Here is an 18250-nt window from a genome sequence, read left to right on the forward strand (position 1 = left end):
GTTCTGAAAAAGAAATCGCTCACTAAAAGAGGAAAGCCATTCAAGTTAACAAACAGAAGAAAAGAAAATCAGCTTGGTTTTATCCATAATTAGTGTTGCTGTGTCCGAAACATTTCTGAAGGGGAGGGACCAAATTCAATTTTGATGTACTGATTGCTTTTGGATGCAAAGTAATTCTAATGAAATGTCCCTGGAGTGCTTTGAAAACCCTTAAGTCAGAGAAGTTCCCTAGGAAACAAGAGATGTGTTTCCAAGCATTCTAAAGCTTGGATGGCTGACAGCCAGTTAGTTGAGCTGTAAGCGTCATTGATAGAAGTTAATACGCTCTAGCTCAGAAGTGAATCCTTTGGTTACGCAGAAGAAAAGAGGGGTAGCAACTTAAAAGTGATGAGTTTATGACGATGTTAAGACATCAAGGACTTGTCCACACTGCAGCTAAATGCACACTTGGACAACAATAGCTCACAAGGAAGATGAAGAAATGTTCATGCTGCACCTATCTACCTATCTACCTATCTACCTATCTATCTATCCTTTTTTGCCATAGCTGCAGAATTAGAAGCAAACTCTGCATTCACACAGAAGTGTCGTTTCCCCCCCCCCCCAATGTCAAGAAGGTTGTCTGTCAGGTTTTTGTGTTTTCTATGCTTCCTGAGATGTCCCAGGGAAAGGGAGAACAGAGTTTCCTTGTCTGCCATTCTCCTCAATTGTCCTTTGACACACTTTGGGAAAGGAAAGCACCAAGAGGAAGGTTCAAGTTGCCAATTCCCGCCATATCCAAAGTGCTTCACTGAGTTGTGGAATAAAAGGCCCACATCCAACTGCAAGTGACTGCTTGCCTAAAAGATCACAAACAGAAGTTTGCATCTCCTCAAACGCTGAGTGAAAACAATTCACACATTCACATGGGAGTCAAAAAGCCGTGCTGAGTCCAACCTGCATGTGTGAACAAGCGACTCTTGGAAATTGTTCTGACCCAAAGGAGGCAGCTCTGGCGGTAGTTCAAGCACAAGTAACATCTGAATTTTACAGCTAGATTAGTAAAACAGATTACTATCTGCTAGTATATAAAGTGCACAAACAAATGCCGCAGCAGTTTTATTACATGTGCATGCTTGCTTCCTTGAAACCTATGATAAAAACAAGCTGATGACAAAGCAATCTTAAAGCAAGCCATAAAACCATAAATATGCACAACAACTAATGTAAAACAAATGTTGGGAGATTGGAAACTTTCTGAAATCTTTTCCCATTTGAGTGCTAATTATAGTTTACAGATGTTCTGGGGAAAATAAAATATTTTGTACTGAGTAATGTTAACTTATACAAGGACTTCAGCTTCTTCCCTCTCTCTTCGTAGCATTCACAAACCTTTTCTTTGTGAGTGTTCAGGTGGATCATGGTGCAGTGTTTATTTTAAAGGGCCTACATTGTTTTCTTTATTAAAACATTTTTATTCTGCTTTTCTTAAAACACAGTCTCAGAATGGTTGGCACTGTATATTAAAACAGATCAATAGAAATCTAAAAACAGCCATTATTAAAACAAATTTAAAACCAGAACAGCGATAATGAAAATGCAGTCTGATATCGGCCTTTTTATTCTACAACTGAGTGAAGCACTCTTACATTTCAGAACTGAAAATAGGGAGACTTTTGTCTGTACACCCATTTTTGAAAGAAAAAAAAAAGGTTTTGATACTTGGTGCCTTGGGGACCCTATTTCAATGTAAAGATAGCATAGAATAGTTTTAAACAAACGAACGAACAATTTCCATATCAAGAAATACCTGCTTGAGGATCAGCCCTCCTCTGTATGAGGTAGGGTTGCCAACCTCCAGGTACTAGCTGGAGATCTCCTGGCAACCCTACTGATGCATGCATATTTGTCTCACTTGCAACTCGAGAGAGAGGTAGGGTTGCCAGCCTTCATGTGGGGCCTAGAGATCCCTCAGAATTACAACTGCTCTCCAGACAACAGTCCCCCTAGGGGAAATGGCTTCTTTGGAAGGTGAACCATATGGCATCATATCCCCTGCTGAGCACACTCCCTTCTTCAAACCCCGCCATCCCCAAGGCTCTAACCCCAAATCTCTAGGAATTTCCCAACCTAGAGTTGGCAACCCTTAGAAGAGAGAAGGGAAAGCACAGGATTATATTGCCTATTGTGTGATTGTGTGTGGGAAGACCATCTGGTATAGTTTTCCAAGTATCTAGGCAACTATTAGAACTTCACAAACTAGGAGGTTTCAAGAGGATTGCTGGTCAAGGCCACCTATACAAATCCAAGTAGAAATCCATGGAAATGAGCCGGGACAGATTCCAGGAGGAAAGCACTCGAAAACAGCCATGCTGGGGCGGAGGGGGAGCAGTTAGGGTTGCCAGGTCCCTCTTCACTACCGGGGGGAGGTTTTTGGGGTGGAGCCTGAGGGGGCGGGGTTTGGGGGGAGGGACTTCAATGCCATAGAGTCCAATAGCCAAAGCAGCCATTTTCTCCAGGTGAAATGATCTCTATTGGATGGAGACCAGTTGTAATAGCGGGAGATCTCCAGCTACTACCTGGAGGTTGGCAACCCTCGGAGCAGTTGACACTGGTAGCTCAAGGTATACAGCACAGCAGGAAATCAGATTACTAAGAATGAGTTGGAAATTATGAAGGTAGCACTTGACATAGGAGCTGAGGACTAAGAGGAAGAAACATTTTGGATTTCCTGGACTGCAAGAGAAAGTCCAGAAGAAGGAAGGATTTTGACTGATTGATGCAAGAAGGGGCTGGAGGCAAGGGAGAGGTATGATGGTAACCTTTCCAAATAAGGACAGAAGGAGGTGGGTTAGAGATAAGAGAGGTGTCAGCTCTGCAGACATCAGATGTCTAGACCTTGCCTAGAAATGCAGCAAATGATGTCTAGGCTCTGGTTGATTGAGCTTTCAGCAAAAGCAGGCAGGATAAGTCAGCCCAGGAATAAGCCAGTCTTGTTGCAGATATTATCAATCTAGAAATAGTCTGAGAAGATGCCGTTCTGCCCCTTTTTTGGTCCAGCAAAACAAACAAACAAGTTCTACTCCTTTCTGGGCTATGGGACATTGCGCTTCAAACTGACAGAGCACAAGCCCCCCTATTACCAGCAAAGAAAGATTGTAATAAAAACTTTGTGCCTCTAAATTACCTTTACTAACTGGAAACCCCAAAGTTGAGAAGAGCATTTACCTTAGCCCGGTTCAACGTACTTCCATCTGCCCTTATTGAAGGAAGATATGCACGTATCCCATATGATCAACGAACCTGTCCTTGCCAGTCAGGCGGGATTGAAACCATTGAACACGTCTTATTAGATTGCTGTTACTATCAGGAAATTAGATCCAGGCTCATTAGACCGATATTGTCCAAATACCCAGGCAGAACAAACTCCTTTTATACTGACTTTCTTCTTGCTGACTGCTCCAACGAGACCACCCTTAAGGTGGCAAAATTCTGCGCACAAGCATGCTTAATAAGACAGAAGAAGGTAACCTAAATTTTAATTAAAGTTATCTAAGTGTTATAACTGTACCATTTAACTATTTATATATGTCTAGAGTTATATCAATTTGTTGTTGGTCTTTGACCGTAAATAAACTTGTTGTTGTTGTACTCCTTTCTGAAACTCTTGGTCCAATGTAAACAAAACAAGAGTGCTCTCCTAACATCTTATGTGTGTAGTGATTGCTCAGCTGGTGAAGATGGGATAGCAGAAAACACTGGAAGGATTATATCCTGAGAGATGTGAAATTTTGAAACCACTTTGAGCAGGAAACTAAGGCTGGGGCGAAGCATCACTTTGTCACTATGAAATTTGGCGAAGGGTGGATCACAACAGAGTGCATGCAGCTCTCCCACCCTGAGGGCAGAGATGATGGCTACAAGAGGTGACGGCTCCTCTCCTTTGTTCTGTAAACACCCTTTGCCACCACCGCACACAGCTTTGCCAGACCTTTTGGAGTTTGGCAGAACTGGCTGGCTGGTCACAGACACAAAGGGGTAGAGACTAATGCAAACAAAATGGTGGTTGAATGGATTTGTGGCAACAGAGAAGAACTGTGTGGGAACCTGCCATAAATTAAGACACAAAATGTTAAGTGTCCTAGCCTTATGCTTCCGTGCAGCACCACAGCAATTGGTTTCTTGAGTCACCACTAAAAGGAACATTCCTCAGATATCTGAATGAAATGTACACATCATTCTAAACATCACAGCTCTTGTTTGCCCCTTAGTTTAGGAATCTTGTTTAAGTTACTTTAAGGTGTGACTTGGAATGAAAGCATTTCTGTTAGTAATTGGGTGGGGACATTTCTCAGACATTTACAGTCCAGGCAACAATAAGGAATGTGTCTTTTATTTCTCAAGCGGCAGATAGTATTGCTAAAACAGATAGCAGAATGTACAGTTGCTTTTGAAGGATTTAAGTAATGGTACCTTGTAACTGAGATCTGAGCCATGTTTTTTGACCATCTGTTGTAGTTTTACAAATGTTGGAAGGGAATCCATCTTTGATGTTACATCAAGATACAGTTCCCTGTTCAGTCATGTAGAAGAACCCCTGAGATTGTGTTTAGTTGAAAGTGTGTTCTTATATTTAAAATTACATGGATTTTAAAAAGTTCAAGTACTCTCTTAATCTGATTTCCAATGAGATTAAATTTGTGGAGTTTCTCTGATGTAAGAGAGAACAAAGTGTGTCCCTGGAAATTGCTCTTCCTGTATGAGCATCATAGTCTTCTGCAAGAAATGTCACAAGCTGTACATCTGAGAAAGAAGATATTTTTGTTAAATATTTTTGAAATGAATAATTGTCTCACTATCCAGCCAAAATCAAGGGCTTGAAACAAAACAGTCTTTCCTCAGTCAGTAAGGTCAAAACCAAGTAACAGAGCAGAGAATATTAAGACTTGCAGATTTTTCAGTTTTAAATTAGTCAAGGTCTTTTCTTCAGATGAAAGATATAAGGAGTTGCCTCACGCCTTTATCTTGCTCATTTAGCCCTCAAAGAAATATTTCCCTTTGATTTTCACTTGAGCATCAACATGGGATGGAGCTTACGGGGTTCTGCCTGACCTCACAAATGTCAACATCACTTTCGAGATTTCAGTGATGGACAGATTTCATCTCTGGAGTAATTCCCGTAGGAATGCAAAAACAGAAACTGGATTCTTTCCAGATTTTACTGCTTCAGGTTTTACCTTAAGATTACAATAACTATAATTTGTTATTACCGACTTAGGTTTTTCTGGATATTTGTTTTAAATTGATTCCTATCCAGAAAGTACTATGTATGCATGGAGCTTTCCTAGATGTAGTAGGCCATTTCAATGGAGAAATCAAAACCATGTGCACATTCCTTCATTCATGTGGGTCTTCACACTCCACTGAAATTAACTGGGTACTTTATGTACCCTCAACCCTGCCCTGTGTTGCAGAGAAACACACATGGGTATTGAGACCAAGCCAAATAAAGGACACTTATAAATGTTCAAGGTTTAAGAAATGGAAATGAAGATTGTAGGCACAACTTGACTAAAGTTAAGTACTGTACAATCAGGTCTAATTGGTTCTCACATGGAGCTGCCTTATACTGAATCAGACCCTCGGTCCATCAAAGTCAGTACTGTCTACTCAGACCGGCAGCGGCTCTCCCTGGTCTCAGGCAAAGGTCTTTCTCCTGAAAGAACCAGCATATTTTAATCCCACCTTTCTCCAAAGTGTTTAAAAAGAGCATACTTTGACTGCTCTACTACTTTCTCCTCACATCAGCGCTATGAGGTAGGTAAAGCTGGGAAAGAAAGTGACTGGATTAAGGTCACCCAGGGATTTGATTACTGAGATCTATTTATTTATTTACTTCATTTATATTCAGCCTTTCTCACAGAGTATTTAAACTAAGTAATCAAATGGACCTACCGGTAAAAGCATTTAACGTTGGCTAGATGTGCTGCATTTTTAATTTGGTTTTATTGTTCATTTTGAGTTTTAAAAACCCAATAGAGGCTTTCCAAATAAATAAACACAAAAACAAGCTAGTTTTCCAAGTTCAGTATTTCCTAGGATTGTTAAAGGATGAATACCAAGTGCTATGTCAGTGGTTGGTTGAAACACTAACATAAATTTTCTTTTCCCTGTACAGATAAATTTCATGAAGCTAAAGATATTGCATTTTTGACATTTTCTTTGCCACATTGTGGGTGTGATTGCATGCACCTTAATTCATAGGTCTTGAGACAGGAGTGAGCCCTGTAATCTGTTTTCCAGTGCCCAAGTTCGGTCTGGGAAGATTTCAAATATAATCAGAAAATAATCTGAAGATATGTAGAGTCCTTTGGTCATGACTTCCTAACAACAGATTGCCCCTGTCCATTTGGGGAAAATGCTGTCAAGTGACAGGACTAACTTCCAGACAGGCATGGATCGCAGCATCAATTTTTTTTTTAAATGAACCACAGAATACTAGCATATTACTTCTTCTACTGGCAGTCTTGGTGTTTAGCAGTATATGAGTGAAATGTGGGCATCCATATATGGAGTTTGGCACATACTTGAGGAGATTCCCCAGGAATGCAGAAAATGTGACTGTGTAAATTAACAAATGAAGATCACCTCCCAAATAACAACTTGGCAAGAAATTCTGATTGGGAGAAAAGCAGGATATAATTTTTTTAATTAAAAAAGAACTGAACATGCTTAGTGGGATGCTGAAGGCAGTCAAGTGTTGATAGGGGGTGGGGAGAAAAAAAAGAGAAGAACAAGGACATTTTGATGATCGAGTCCCGAACAGCTTACAGTATTGTCGATATTTAGGTTGTGGAGAAATTTACCAACTTGTTCAGTTTCTTATAACCAACAGGCTACAGCTCCTGCAGAAATATTAATCTTGGTTTTCTTCTGCTTTCATCCCACCCCACATCTGCACTGAACAGTGGAAAGCTATCCAGTATCCCCTGAAAAGCACAGGAAAACAGGAGGACTGAAGAATCGCGAATGTGTAACTGAATTAATGAGTGCTTAGAGTGGGAGCATCTGTACTACCTTCCAAATGGTGAACCACTGGGAGAAGTAATTAGCACTGGATCATTTGCTAGAATGATCAGATGCCAAGGAGAGTAGGCTCCAAGGCCTCCTATCAGTTGTGCAGAAACAGAAATTTCAATAGGCACCACATTTCCTATCCGTGAGTGGCAAACTTGCAAAATTCTTTCTTTTACATAGCCATGCCTTCCTCAGCATCTAAGTCACTCACTTTTAACTGAACAATTTCAGCACTCCTTTTTAACTGAACAAATGCAAATTGCCCAGAGAGTCAGTGTGGCATAGATCAATGGACTACAAAGACTGGAATTCAAATCCTCATTCAGCCAAGAAATTCACTGTGGGCCAGAAACTCTCTTTAAGACTACTCTACCTCACAAGGTTGTTATAAGGATAAAATGGAAAGGGGGGAACCATGTACAGTGGCCGAAGCACTCCGAAGCAAAATGAAATAAGTAAACAGGTGCTAAACAGCATTAAGAGTCAGTGGGCTTAGAAGAGTGTAACTCTGCTTAGGATGGCACTGTAAAACTCCTTTCCTATCCAAGACAAGTCACTTGATTGACTAGTTCTACTTCTCCAGAATGTGAAGGGCAAAGTTACTGTGGTCATTTTAAGAGCATCATGTTTGCCTTTGCAGTTCACATTGAGCAAACGCTCCTGTAAGCTAGTAACTTTGTAAACTAAAAAGTCTCTTTAGCAAGGACAGCAGCACTCCTCCATCATTCCACATAACCGTTCCCATTGGTATGCGCTCATAAGCAGGACACTTCTGGGCAACGTCTGAATTTCAGGAGAGAATATTAGTTGATTTTTTTAAAAAAAGTTTATGTTCTGCAATGTCATTTACCAAGCTGTTTAAATTTCATGAATGAACTTTTAAAGCCAAATTATTTGACATTAAGCTAAAACATTGCCATTCTGGGTAATTTTTTCCCCAGAGGGGCAGCTGCATCAAAATAATCAGGAGTTGTTTGGCACCTTAAAGACTAATAAAATTCTATTTCAGCATATATTGGAACAAACATGTTAGTTTTTAAGGTGCCACAAAACTCCTGTTTGTTTTATTTTTCTGGCTGTTAAACAGATTAGATATTTAAAAACCTGGTCCTAGTATTTCAATAATTCTTCCAAGGGATTGCTTCCCTTGAAATCCATAGTGTTACACTGTTTGTTGGAAAGTGAGTTATAGTCATTTGGTTTGCAGCAATTCATGCCTCATCTTGTCACACTCTACCGCACATTATATTTAATTAAAGTTTCTTCTCAGTCCATAAAAAGAACCAGTACAGTGAAGAGAGGGCCACGCATGGTGGAAAATGCCCCAGAGTCACTTCATTAATTAACACGTGTGTTTGTTTAGACCTGAAAATAAGCACTAACAGAACAAGGTTTCTTTCGCTTTATACCGCCTAATGTCATTCTTCCCTTTAAAAAGAGGAAGTGCTATCTCCCTTTCTATGGGCTTATGACTGCTGAGCCAGTTTTCAATCAGCCATGCTTTGGGTTCCTCTGTGCAGCATCTATTTTAGGAGGTGATAAGGGGTATGCTAAAAGGGTGTTCCTCCCCTCCCACCCCCGGCAGCAATGATCCACTCAGGTCTACTCATTTCAAGGCTGCAGGATGAGGTTTCCCATTATCGCACCACCACATCACTAAAAGAGCCCCACTACCAAACTCTATAAAAACAAAAATATTGTTATATAAGCATTAATTTAAAAGGTTTATTGAATTCTTTATACTAGCAATGATACCCTCTGAGAGGCAGGAATATATACAGATACAGAACCATAAAGATAAGCATAAAGATATATCTGAGTGGTGCCAGTTTCCAATTCTGTTCCCAACCAGCCTGACCCATTTTTTTCTTTCACTTGGCCTCTGCTTTCTCTACTTCTCAGCTTCTTGGGACCAACACTTCTGATTCCTGCCCCACCTGCATTCTTTCTCTTCATCCAATTCCTTATTATAAATCATCACTCTAGCTATATCAATAAGAAATTCTCCAAACCTTACAGAATATGTCCCTGTTTCCCTAACTCAGTTGGTTTCAGGCAGCAGCTGTGTGTTTTGTTGTTCACATCCGTATGTCCACATTCATTCCTGTTAAACTTGGCAGTCTTTCCTTAATGTGAAATGTGCTGGTTGTTAGACATACAATTAGGTCTGAGAAAATGAAATGGAGGTGATGGCTATTGATGAAACAAAGACACTGTCTGAGGTCTCCTTTAAGTAGTGGAAACCAGGACCATTTCCCTTTTCAGTTTCTCCAAAGAAAAGATATGGGTATGTGAGTATGTGTGTGTGTGTGTGTGTGGGGGGAGTGTTCTGCAAGGGGAAAAGCTGTAGGATCGCCAATCACAATCTGTTATCTTCCTTTCCCTCTCAGCTTTCAGGCAGCATCTCTCCTGCCTGCCCCAGTAAAGCAGCCTAGAAGGGGGAAGGCAGATCTAATGACTGAGGTGTGGAACATTATAATATAACTAGCATCTTGAACTGAGCCCAGAAGGCTGGCGCAGGGAGCCAGGCGCAGTTGCTAAAGCATAAGCAAATTAGATGTGACCTTCCAGCTCATCCTATATCTCCAAGTTTCTAAGGCCTAATTTCTGAACACATAAATTGGGGGAATGCGCAAGAAAGGTGTGAAATTCCAGAGTGGTAGGGGAAGGGAAGGTGATTGTAAGCAGGTTTGATTCTTCCTTAAGTGGTAGTGAAAGTCGTCATATAAAAACCAACTCCTCCTTCTCCTCTCTTCTTCTTCCTTTATTTTGAAAGCAATCCTAAACAGGTCTACTCAGAATCCTACTCAGTTCTATTCAATGGGGCTTATTTCCAGGAAAGGGTTCTTAGGATGGCACCGTGTGGCACAAGAAAAGTGTGAGCTGTCTTGCACCCTCCAGTTCTTATTTATCACATTTGTGTGTCATTTTTCCTAAGAGAAAAATTAGACCCCAGTTCTTCCTGTTCACTAGTGACAGCCCGTTTCTGGTCTTTGTTCCTGGTACATTGCTGTCTCTATTCTTCAGGGTTCTGAGTCCCAGAGCGGAGCATGGACCTATCTTGTTGCTAGTGTGAATCCGTGTAAATGCATTTGCGTGGCATACAGCCTGCTGTTTCACAGACTGCAACTGCTGAGATAGATTTCAAGTTGCTGATAATATATTGTAAGACAATTGTGTCTTCCTCATTTATTTCTAACCAAAAGACTCATCACCTTCTTGCCTCTTTCATTAGTCAAGGACAGGGATACTGCAGAGTAAATGAATGCAACAGGCAGTGAAGACCCAATGGGACCAACAATGGTTAAGAGTGGGGCTTGCAAGGGATCTTTTAATACAAAAATAGGGGGTATTACAAGCATATCCTTACTTACATCTCTGAAATTTTAGAGTATATTTCTAAACATCCCCTTACAGATTTTATCCTCACAACAGCAGCCCATGATGTGTCCTTCATAACTGAGAAGGAATTTGAACCCAGGTCTCCTAAGCCGTAGTGTACCACACTATTGATTACACCACACTGTTTCTGGCAACCACACTTTCTCCATCCTTGTGGAAAACCAGTCTGAGAGCATTACCTTCTTGTGTATGTTAAATAAAGGACTTTGATACTAAAGCATCAAAGATATATTTCCTTCTTCACAGATTAGAGAGCACTAAATGCAGAGCTTTATACTAAATCTACCAGAGAGCGAGCAAACATGTTTTTGCAGAACCTAATTTCATTTATATCCTGCTTCTCTCCCCAATGGGGATCCAAAGCAGCTAACCATTTTCCCCTCTGTCATTTTATCATCATAACCCTGTGAGCTAGGTCAGGCTGAGAGAGAGTAACTGGACCAAGATCACTCACAGAGCTCTCAATAAATAATCACTAAAAGAAACCAACCGGTAACCTTCTGCCACATAATAAAACCCAGTCCATGCATCCCACATGAAGAACTGCCACACCTGATGACCTCAGTCACTACTGCAGTCTCAAATCTATGAAGACAGTTTCAGAGGGTAGCGGTGTTGGTCTGATGGAGGAAGCTTTGACTTTCTAAAGGTCTTGTTGGTCTCTAAGTGATGCTAGACTTAAATGTAGCTCTCAAATCGATCAGTCACCCATAAGCACACAGTGAACAGGTGGCAAAAACCCACCCACCTCCCCTCTTTTATTCACCTGGATAAGAAAGAACATAAGAAAGGTCATGCTGGACCAGACCAAGGTCCATCAGGTCCAGCAGTCTGCTCACACAGTGGCCAACAAGGTGCCTCTAGGAAGCCCCCAAACAAGACGACTGCAGCAGCACCATCCTGCCTGTGTTCCACAGCACCCAAGATAATAGGCATGCTCCTCTGATCCTGGAGAGGATAGGGATGCATCATGACCAGTATCCATTTTAACTAGTAGCCATGAATACCCCTCCTCCATGAACATATCCACTCCCCTCTAAAATCCTTCCAAATTGGCAGCCATCACCCCATCCACAATTTAACCAAGTGGTTTAGAGCAGGCCCTTTTAGCTAGTATTACAAGCGATGCAATCGAAGGTCACTATATGAATTGTTCACGATGAGTAGCTGTAGTAGAAAAGGGCAAGAGTCCAGGAGCACCTTAAAGACTTAACAAAAATATTTTCTGGCAGCTTTCGTGAGCCACAGCTCACTTCTTCAGAAAGCTCATACCCTGCCAGAAAATATTTTTGTTAGTCTTTAAGGTGCTCCTGGACTCTTGCCCTTTTCTACTATTGCAGACAGACTAACACGGCTACCCACTGTGGATGAGCAGCTGTGTTAGTCTGTCACTAGCAGTAGAAAAAGAGCAAGAGTCCAGCAGCACCTTAAAGACCACAAAACTTTTGGCAGGGAACGAGCTTTCGTGGGCCACAGCTCACTTGGTCAGGTATCTGAAGAAGTGAGCTGTGGCTCACGAAAGCTCATTCCCGGCCAGAAATTTAGTTAGTCTTTAAGGCGCGAGTGGGCTCTCGCTCTTTTCTACGGCTTATATGAACTGTTATTAGTAACAAACAACGGCCATATTTCAAAACGAAACACTTTCCAGCCAAATCACCTCGCGGACGTTGCAGCCTGGCTCACGTTGCCGAAGAGCTCCTCGGTAACAGACAACCGCCCCGCGTTTAATTCCCCCCTCCCCCCTTCAGATTCTCAACACTGGTCCGGGTCGAAAGCGAGAGAGGCGGGCCGGGCCGTCAGGCGGTCACCGTAGGCCCTCATTGGCCAGAGCGCGACGGCAAGGCGGGACCTCCCCCCCCTGCGCACGCGCAGCTCTTCGCCCTTTCTCTTTCGAGGCCCCTCCCTATCCTGCGTTTCCTCCCTGCCCCCCCCCCCCACCGTCCCTTTCACTGACTGCAAGCGAGCCGCTGTTGTTGTCAGTAGGCTTCGCAGCCCGTCGGCGGACACGGGGAGCGCGAGCGCAGGCCGTTGGGCGCGCGCGCCAGAGAGAGAGAGAGAGAGAGGGCGCGAGCCCCCTCAGAACGCCGAGCCCGCCCGCCCGCGGGGGATAATATATTGTTTGTTTGCCGCCGCCGCCGCCGCCCTGGTCGCCGAGGAGGCCACTGTGCGGTGGCTGAGGGGACGGGGCGCCGAGCAGAAGCGGCCGCTTTTCCATGCGGGGAGCGGCGGGAGAGACGCGGAGGGCCGCCGCCGGAGAGAGGACGGCTGCTCCTGCCGCTGCCAACGTCCTGAGTGAGTGGACAAGGGCGGGGTTGGAGAGGCGAAACCGAGCCCCCCCCACACCCCCCACACCCCCGGCTTGGCCTGCCCCGCCCCGAAGCCCTGGAGGGGCAGGCGCCGTGGGGCGATGACCCGAGGGGAGAAGGGGGCGCGGGCCGGGCTCCCGAGGCCTCTCCCCCTGATCATCGCCCTCAGGCCAGACGCGGCGCCCGTTGGCAAGGAGCTGTATCCATGCCCAGCTTTGGGGGGGGGGGTGTCTTGTCACACACACACCCTCCCTCGACCTGTTTTGCGACACACCAGTGGTTAAAAGGGAGTTGGGGGCATTTTATTTTTTTGCGCGTGTGAATGCGGTTCTCCCAGGGACTCGCGGGATGGGGCGAACGTGTGCTGTGCGGGGCGCACTTCGCGTTTTGAAACGCACACGCTTACGACGCTGCATCTGAGAGGAGGGTGAAGCCGAGTTCACCTTTTCCCCCGTCGCTTTCATCTTTAGCGCGCGCTCCCTTGCAACGCCCCCCCACCACCTCCCCCTGCAGTCAAGGGGAGAAAGGCGCTTTCTTTATCCCCTCCCCGCGCCTTAGATAAATATTCAGTCAGGCTTATATATGGTGGTGGCTGAGAAGTTCTTGCACTATAGCTTGCAGACCTGTTTCGGGGTGGGTGGGGGGGGGATGACACTGCATCTTATTTCTTACAAGCTACATGTTACAGAGCCAACAGGTTTGTCCGGGGTGAGCAGATCTGCCTTGTTTATTTTCCTTCCGATGGTGCAGAGCAGGTCTCTGCCACAAAGAGAAAGAAGCCTTCCGTATTTCCTTCTTTGGAAGTGGCTGCAGAAGGCTGCCCTGCCAAAAACACATTATTGCACAGATAATCTCTTCAGCAAACAGCCATTTTTTGTAAGCTGTTGTCTTCTTGTGATTTGCGGCCAAGCATCTCGCATTGGCACCAAACCTGTAGAGTATGTGTAGGGTTCTTTTTGCTTAGGGGTTTTGTTTTTTTGTTTTTTTTGGCTGTGTTTAAATAGCACTGATGAAGCAAATTGGTAGAGAAGCATTGCACTTATTTTAACTAGTGAATAATTAAAGCACTGAGTAGCTTAAAGGAAGCTATGTTGACTACAGTGGTGGGAAATTCACATGGTTTAGCTTCAGTAGGTGTCTTTTACCTCTGTCCAGTCATGAATTGTAAATGTAAAACAGCCTGTTCTTGAATTAAGGAAGAAACTGCATGTGGTTTGTATTTGAGGCTTACTTGATGTATCTATGGAGGGGATTGGAAATATATACTTTTAACTGATCGCCAAGGTAGTTAAAGCCTCAGCTATAGCTGTACTACCGTCTAGTATGGATGTGAATTCCTTTCAAAGGATGTAAGTCAAGATCTGTTTAAAGCCTGCCCTCTAGTGCAGCCGTTCTTACTCATATATGCTGCTATTTTTATGTAGCTCTTTTTAGGAATTCATAATGCTGGATGCTTGGTGTAGAAAAGTGAAGAAAGAGTGTAACATAGAAAGTCTCGCACTTTCCCAAGTTGTTTTTGAAAACATCCACAAAGACATATTGTTGAATGTGGCTATGTTATATGTAGATGCTTTATTAAAATGCTGCAGCCAGTTATCTGGATTGGGGAGGAAAAGGACAGTGATGGTACGTATTAGTCTTTCACATTGTAATGAAAATGTACATTTTGGCTTTTGCAGAACTTAAGACTTGTGACTTAACTGCGGCCATATATATATTTTAAATTAATTGCATAACTGGCCTTATGGCATTTTGTTGAACGTAATTACTTGGATGGATTAGACCTAGTACTACTGAAATGCAGTCTGAATGGGTGAAGACATTGTGTCTCTAAAGCTTTAGATTAAAAAAATAAAAATTAGAACCACAATTAACTTTATATAGCCACTGTAGGAAACCATTTTATTTATTGTAATGCTCAGATAAAAAAAGTAATATGAAGAGGTAATTAATGTTACCAAATGAATATAAAGGGTCATTGCTCTTGTATAAGCTCTATGCTATAGAGATTGCAGTAATTACTTTATTGTTTAGAATGTTTAGAGATCACCTTCTGACAAGGTGCTATAACTTGCACCTTGTACTCTGATAATTCTGCCAGCTTTTGTGCATTCTGCATTGAGTTGAACACATCAGTATTCATATCTCATTTTTCCTCATGCTTTGGGAACAGTTTTTTTAATGTGTGCTCTAGTGTCATGTGTTTGTTGATTTCACCTTTGTATCTTCTGTCACTTTTGAACCAACACAAGAAAGTGGTTTGCTTGTAGTGTTTGCTTGATGTCCCATATTCCCTTCACAGTATTGTTTCCCACTCTGTTGTCTCCTAGTTCTGCCATATAATTTGGAGCTAAGCACTTAAGTTATTAGAGAGGAGAGTCAATGGGGCAGATCATTTGTCTTCTGTCCTTTCTGTGCAGTGGTGAGTAAGCTGTAATGCCTAAACAAGGTTAATCACTCTGGGTACATAGTGATGTTTTACATCCATAGTGCCCATATGTGTTTTTTAACATTGAAATTGCATAAAACCTGTAGAGCAGCCTTCTAATTAAGCACTTGCCTGTGGTAAGAATTGCTTCCAAGAGACTGAGTAAGATGTTCTTCCTTTAAACCTGTGCTTCTGCTTGTCCTTAACGTGTACGGCCATAGTATAATGCTTTGTTACTCAGCTTGGAAAAATCCAATTTCACTAGAGTGGGTTCCTGTTCTTTTTCTCCTCCCCTTCCCATTATGGAAAAAATATTTGAACACATAACATTTCTTTAAAGCCCCTGCCCTCCAAGAGCTAGTTTTCTGGTTGAAGAGCACATACAAATGCTTTAAATCAATAATAAATACGTAAACAAATTACATTTCCCCCACAATTGGAGATGCAGTATGTTTTCTCTAAATCCATCAGAGTATCAGTAAATTATGCAAGAAATTCATTCAGTACATAGCACTGGACTTCCAGTATGGGTGATAATGTTGGTGGGTCAGCAAAAGGAAAAAGGGGAATAGACATTATTTTGAGGATTTCTTATGTGTGTTTGAACAAGAGGTTCCTATGAACCACGTGAGGCTTCTGAAACATTCCACAGCAAAATGTTAATGCAGTAGGTGGATCTGGTTATTGGGTTTTCATTTTGGAACAAAGTTGTGTGCCTAACTTTTTAATGAATAATGGAAAGTGTGCTCTGCATAGTAGACAGAACTTGCTACAAATCATATATACATTATTCCTAGCTGGATCATTAATTATTTACTTTATAATATGGCTTTCTCACTGACTCAAGGCAGATTACAAAATTTAGCAATGCAATAAAAACAGTCTAAGACATAGAAAACATTGTAATAATACTGGATTACAAAGATAGAAAACTGTGTTTTTAAATCAGTATAAAATATTTCATAAGAAATGAAAAAAACTGGGTTGCAGAAATTAGAAAACAGTTCAGCAAAATAAGAAATTCATACAGTGCCATAAACTACAACCCATGTCCCTTTTGTAAAAGCCTTCTCTTGAACAATTCCATTTTACTACAGCTCTATCTTTGTAAAAAAATATCTTCCTGAACAATTTTGTTTAATACATTCTGCAGAATGATGAAAGTGTGGGAGCCTTCCTGGCCTCCTCAGGCTGTTTGTTCCACAAAGTGGGAGCCACAACAGAGAATGCTCAGTTACAGGCAGCTGCTGATCTTACCCGTTTGCAGGGTGGCACTTTCAGGAGACTTTGCTCACATGAGCACAGCTGTCGCAGTGGAGCATACCAGGAGAGGCACTCAGTTAGATATGTGGGTCCTAGGCCATGTGAAGGGCTTTGTAGGTGATAGTCAATACCTTGGATTGAAGCCAGGAACTAATTGGTATACATTATACATTGTGTGGCTCATCGCCTGCAGCAAACATACTAAAGAACTGTGATTAACGACATCAGTATAATGTTGTGGTGAGTGGCATATTCAGTTTATTCCAGGTCAAAGAGATTAGAAAGATAATGCAGCAGTACTAGCCCATGTGCCCTAGAGTTATACATGTAAGTCTTTCATTATTAGTGTAAGTCACTTGTAACGCATTAGAAGCATAGAAAAAAGGACTTATTCGCTACCAATCTATAAAAGCTTCTCTATCTGTTTGCTTAGAGGCCGTTTTTACTTGCTACAACTGAATAGGTGACTGGCTACTTACGTGCCTACTATACTAGTTGCTCTTGAGGTTAATAGTGCTAAAATGTGCTAGAACTAGTTTTTAAGCAGTTTAGAACATTTACAAACTGCTAGGTGTTTGATTTCTGTTGATCTTTTGGGGATGCTGTACATATGAATAACCTTCAAAACTTTTAGTGCAGGAGTGTCAAACATATGGCCTGCAGGCTATATCCGGCCCCTTGAGAGCTTTTACCCAGCCCATGAGGCAGCAACCCCCTCCCCCCAGTCCTGATCTGGGCTGGCGAGTCCGCTGCAGGCTTGCCAGCCGAGACAGCCACCCCTCCCAGTCACAAGGTGACAGTTATCAAAGACTGTTAAATAAAAGAAAATACTGTAAGAGCGTTATTGTTTTAAGAATGTTTGTATTTTAAAGAAAAAATAATATCATTAATTGGTTTTGCCTGTGTCTTCTATAAAGTTTTATCTCCGGTCCCTGGCATCAAATTTTATGGTACACATGGCCCAGCCCAACCAAGTGACATTTGTGTCATATCTGGCCCTCGTAACAAATGAATTCAACACCCCTATTGTAGCAAGTCAAGTAGGAATCGAAAAATATCAAGAGATGCCGTTTAAAACTGTTCTTGGCTATATCTACACAAGGGGTTTCTCGGGTTTGACTTCAAAACTGCAGTAGGGTTTTTGTTGTAGTTTGTTTTGTTGGTTAGTTCATTTGCATAATGTCATAATCTTTCCTGTTACATCTTTGGGACCAACACTTTAAGAGATGCAGTTATTTTTAAAATGAAAGCTGGGAGTTCAGAACTAGTACATTGTGGCAATAGTTTGTTATAAATGTTGTGTAATAGCAATTGCCTATTTTTTTAAAAAGCCCTCTTGTGGTCTGGGGGGAAAATGCAGGGGAAATGGTGGCTGGTAGAAGAAAGTGTGCACACAGCTCCTAAGGGGTGAACTGAGCCAGGGCAAATGCGTCTGCATTCACAGCAGTAATGGCTGGGAAATGGAGATTCTCGGTTCTGGGTGGAAGGCCATCTTGATCCGTGGGTATTACTATCACGTGCCCAGGGAGGCAGGACCAAGTATTTTTTGTTCAGCTTCCTGTCTCCCTGGGCGGGAAAACCCAGTTTCCGTCCTGCCTTGTGTAGGGTGGCAGCGACTTACTTGAGCTCCGTTTTGTGAGGACTTTTCTTACCAGTGTATTTCTTTTCTTTCCTTCTCTCCTCCTGAGAGACTCTGTGTGTTTTTTCCTTTCCTCTCCTGCCGATTTGAGACGTGGCTGCGTCTCACTTTATTCAATCTCCCGACCTCTCCCCCCCCTCCCGGACTTTCACTTTC

The 18250-nt window shown here is 42.4% G+C and overlaps 1 protein-coding gene across 1 annotated transcript in view; it reads left to right on the top strand.

Annotated features, from left to right (window-relative positions):
* The first annotated feature begins 12643 nt into the window (after positions 1–12643).
* SNRK (SNF related kinase) overlaps positions 12644–18250 on the top strand; it is a 41544-nt gene continuing 35937 nt past the window's right edge. The window contains exon 1 of the mRNA XM_056857481.1: positions 12644–12750. The gene's annotated coding sequence lies outside the window, so the exon portion shown is untranslated. The remainder of the gene's footprint in view (positions 12751–18250) is intronic.

Source organism: Euleptes europaea, chromosome 11 (assembly GCF_029931775.1).
Source record: "Euleptes europaea isolate rEulEur1 chromosome 11, rEulEur1.hap1, whole genome shotgun sequence".
NCBI classification, from domain to species: Eukaryota; Metazoa; Chordata; class Lepidosauria; order Squamata; family Sphaerodactylidae; genus Euleptes; species Euleptes europaea.